The following is a 5000-nucleotide window of genomic DNA, read 5'->3' as shown; positions in this document are numbered from 1 at the left end:
TAGACAATTTTTTATATTATTTCTTGTTATTGAGAAGGGTTAGAAACAGTATCTCCGTCAAAACTCCATTAGAAACTATTAAATATCAATTAAAAACCATTAAATGCCCATTAGAAACTATTATGTTTAGAATTAGTGGTTTATCCATTTTTTCTAGCTATTAAAAAGTATAGGGAATTATTTATGCATCATTAATTTCTAGAGACCATTACAACCCATTAGATAACTATTAGATACCCATTAGAAACCCATTATTCATTATTATATAGATGCTATTAACTTGAATTTATTTTTCATAACTAATATGACCATTAATGACTTTTCACGCACAACCATCTATTAGAAACCATTAGATAACCATTAGAACATTAGAAACCCATTACTAACTTGAATATTAATTTTAACATGTTTTCTTACCACTTATGCACTATTACCCATTACAAATCCATTATATACCATTAAAGTTACATTAGAAACCATTAGAAACCCATTAATGACTTTGAAATTTTTAACTGTCATTTTTTTCCTTAACTAATAAAACCATTAACTTCATAGGCACTGTCACCCATTATAAACCATTAGATACCCATTAGAAAACTATTAGAAAACCATTAGATACCCATTAAAAACTCGTATATTATTAACTGACCAATTTTCCTAACAAATAAAACCATTAGCCTCTTCATATGCATTGCCACCCATTAGAAACCATTACATACCCATTAGAAAACCATTAGATGCCCATTAAAAACTCGTATATTATTAACTGACCAATTTTCCTAACCAATAAAAACATTGACGGGTTCATATGCACTGCGACCCATTAGAAACCATTATAGACCCATTAGAAAACCATTGGATGCCCATTAAGAACTCATATAATAAACTACTATCTCTTCCCTATTCAATGAAGCCATTAGCCACTTGGTATGCGTTGCCACCCATTAGAAACCATTACTTACCCATTAGAAAACCATTAGAATATCACGATCTCTAACTCGGTGGAGATGAAAAATGGTCTATTTATTACTACACACTCACCCATTAGAAACCATTAGTTATTAGAAACCCATTATCAACTGCTACATTGAGACCATTAGTAGTAGTAGTAGTAGTAGTAGTAGTATTGTTTGCGTAATTATTATTATTATTATTATTATTATTATTATTATTATTGTCACTACTACTACTACTACTACTACTACTACTACTACTACTACTACTACTACTACTACTACTACTACTACTACTATTATTACTACTACTACTACTACTACTACTACTACTACTACTACTACTACTACTACTACCACCACTACTACTACTACTACTACTACTACTACTACTATCATCATCAACATTATCATCACTTTCGTAAGAGAGAGAGAGAGAGAGAGAGAGTTTACAAGGGGTTAACTTTTTAAGAAGAGAAGTTTCCCCTCTCTCTCTCTCTCTCTCTCTCTCTCTCTCTCTCTCTCTCTCTTTCCCCTCCACTAAGTGTATTAAAGATAGTTCTAATGGGAGATAGCATTAGTAGTCTAGTTACATATAAAACCATTAACCATTATTACCATTATTTTGTGTGTAATTTAAAAAAATGTAATTATGTAATTTTTTGGGGTATATAATTAATTTATTTGATTTTTTCCAATGTTTAAATGTCCTGTGAGAAAATCTGTCCCTTTAAACACACTACTACTACTACTACTACTACTACTACTACTACTACTACTACTACTACTACTACTACAAAACAAGCTAAAACACCCATGACTACCCCTTACCACCTTCCTAACACCTTTACCGCATTCCTAACTCCCTGACTACCTTCCTAACCACCACAACCACGTTCCTAACACCCTCACCACGTTCCTAACTCTTCACACACACACACACACACACCATTACCTTAAAAAAACCACACCCTACCACCTTCCTAACCACCCTCACCACGTTCCTAACTGCCCACCACGTTCCTAACTTTTACGTTCCTAACCACCCTCACCACGTTCCTAACTGCCCACCACGTTCCTAACTTTCACGTTCCTAACTTTTCCACCCCTTCACGTTCCTAACCACCCTCACCACGTTCCTAATTTTCACGTTCCTAACTTCCCCCCATGTTCCTAACCACCCTCACCACGTTCCTAACTGCCCATCACGTTCCTAACTTTCACGTTCCTAACTTTCCCCACCCCCATGTTCCTAACCACCCTCACCACGTTCCTAACTGCCCACCACATTCCTAACTTTCACGTTCCTAACTTTTCCCCCCTCTTCACGTTCCTAACTACCCTCACCACGTTCCTAACTGCCCATCACGTTTCTAACTTTCACGTTCCTAACTTTCCCCCCCTCTTCACGTTCCTAACCACCCTCACCACGTTCCTAACTGCCCACCACGTTCCTAACTTTCACGTTCCTAACTTTCCTCTACCCTACGTTCCTAACCACCCTCACCACGTTCCTAACTGTCCACCACGTTCCTAACTTTCACGTTCCTAACTTTTTCCCCACCTTCACGTTCCTAACCACCCTCACCACGTTCCTAACCGCCCACCACGTTCCTAACTTTCACGTTCCTAACTTTTTCCCCCCCCGCCCACCACGTTCCTAACTTAACCTGGCAGGGGTCCGCCGTTCGAAGTGATGCCCAAAGCTAGAGAAGATGCACTATTCGCTTCGGGGCAAACAACCACTACTACTACCACTACTACTCCCCTTCCTGGCACACTCCTAACTCCTGAACAGTACCTCGGCTATAACCTAACCGTGGGGTGAGTGAGAGAGAGAGAGAGAGAGAGGGGGAGGGTGAAGTGAGGTGAGAGAGAGAGAGAGAGAGAGAGAGAGAGAGAGAGAGAGAGAGAGAGAGAGAGAGAGAGAGAGTTGTTGTTGTTGTTGAGAGAGAGAGAGAGAGAGAGAGAGAGAGAGAGAGAGTCCCCAAGGAAATTTCTTTGTGTTGCTCTCTCTCTCTCTCTCTCTCTCTCTCTCTCTCTCTCTCTCTCTCTCTCTCAAAAAAAAAAAATAATAATAATAATAAAATAATAATAATAAAATAATAATAATAACAATAATAATAATAATAATAATAATAAAATAATAATAAAAAAATAATAAAAATAATAATAATAATAATAATAATAATAATAATAATAATAATAATAAAAATAACAATTCCTTTATGTGCTTTACAATTCGCTGCTTTACAATTACATAGGCCTAAATTCATATCAAAGTACTTTATAGGCCTTTATATTCATCCATGTCCATTATAGTCATTTAGATCCTTTAAATAGTGCTTTATAATATTCCAAAGGCTTAATTAAGGCTTTACAATCATTTAGGAGACTTTATTTAGCTTTATACAATTAATTTGGTACTTTATATTCATTTATGAGCTTTATAGTCATTTAAATAGTGCTTTATAATATTCGAAAGGCTTAATTAAGTGCTTTACAATAATTTAGGAGGCTTTATTTAGCTTTATACAATTAATTTGGTACTTTATATTCATTTATGAGCTTTATAGTCATTTATTTAGTGCTTTATAATATTCCTAAGGCTTAATTAAGTGCTTTACATTAATTTAGGAGACTTTATTTAGCTTTATACAATTAATTTGGTACTTTATATTCATTTATGTGCTTTATAGTCATTTAAATAGGCTTTATAATATTCCAAAGGCTTAATTGAGTGCTTTACATTCATTTAGAAGACTTTATTTGGCTTTATACAATTAATTTAGCCTTCTATATTCATTTATGTGCTTTATAGTCCTTTATTTAGTGCTTTATGATATTCTGAAGGCTTAATTAAGTGCTTTACATTAATTTAGGAGACTTTATTTAGCTTTATACAATTAATTTGGTACTTTATATTCATTTATGTGCTTTATACTCATTTAAATAGGCTTTATAATATTCCAAAGGCTTAATTGAGTGCTTTACAATCATTTAGAAGACTTTATTTAGCTTTATACTCATTTAGGAGACTTTATATTGCTTTATGTCGTTTGTTTGGTACTTTATATTCATTTATGAGCCTTATAGTCCTTTATATAGTGCTTTATAATATTCCAAAGGCTTAATTAAGTGCTTTACAATCATATACGAGACTTTATTTGGTTTTATTCAATTAATTTGGTACTTTATATTCATTTATGTGCTTTATACTCCTTTAAATAGTGCTTTATAATATTTCAAAGGCTTAATTGAGTGTTTTACAATCATTTAGGAGACTTTATTTGGCTTTATATAATTAATTTGGTACTTTATATTCATTTACGTGCTTTATAGCCATTTATTTAGTGCTTTATAATATTTTGTGTCTTTTATGTTAATTTAGATGTGATATTTAGTGCTTTATATTCCTTTATGTGCTTTATAGTCTCTTATTTAGTGCTTTATTTTATTTTAAGGGCTTTATTTAGTACTTTATATTTATGTAGGTACTTTATAATCATTTAGACGTCATATTGAGTACTTTATATTGATCTATGAGCTTTATATTCCTTTAGGAGCTTTATTTATATATATTTATAGTTTTAACAGCTTCATCTCTTGTGCTTTATAGTCATTTATGTGCTTTACAATGCTTTAGATCCTTTATTCAGGCGTGTCTAGTCCTTTATCCTCCTTTATAAAGCCCCAATACTTCACTCACACCCCCCCAAGAGTTCTTTATAAAGCACCTCCACCTATACCACCTAGAGTCCTTTATAAAGTACCCTCGTATAGGTACCTCCTCCTCCTCCCTGTCCTAAGAGTACTTTATAAAGCCCCCTCATAGATAGGTTCCTTTAGGCTTCTTTATAAAGTCAGTAGTCCTTTATAAAGCCAGAATGGTAGTTTGTAAATAGTCTGGTCGTTTATAAAGTGAAAATGGTCGTTTATAAAGCTAGTGGTCCTTTATAAATAGCCAGTGGTCCTTTATAAAGCCAGTGGTCCTTTATAAATAGCCAGTGGTCCTTTATAAAGCCAGTGGTCCTTTATAAATAGCCA

General features: G+C 33.8%; 1 long non-coding RNA gene across 1 annotated transcript in view; it reads left to right on the top strand.

Moving 5' to 3' along the window:
* Window positions 1-5000, top strand: part of LOC123503955 — an 8765-nt gene that overhangs the window by 1300 nt on the left and 2465 nt on the right. Inside the window, exon 2 of the long non-coding RNA XR_006674652.1 lies at window positions 2631-2777. This is a non-coding gene — a long non-coding RNA (uncharacterized LOC123503955). The remainder of the gene's footprint in view (window positions 1-2630; window positions 2778-5000) is intronic.

This window comes from Portunus trituberculatus, chromosome 2 (assembly GCF_017591435.1).
Source record: "Portunus trituberculatus isolate SZX2019 chromosome 2, ASM1759143v1, whole genome shotgun sequence".
NCBI lineage: Eukaryota > Metazoa > Arthropoda > Malacostraca > Decapoda > Portunidae > Portunus > Portunus trituberculatus.
The sequence above is the reverse complement of the archived record's forward strand: the minus strand, read 5'-3'. Positions and strand labels throughout refer to the sequence as shown.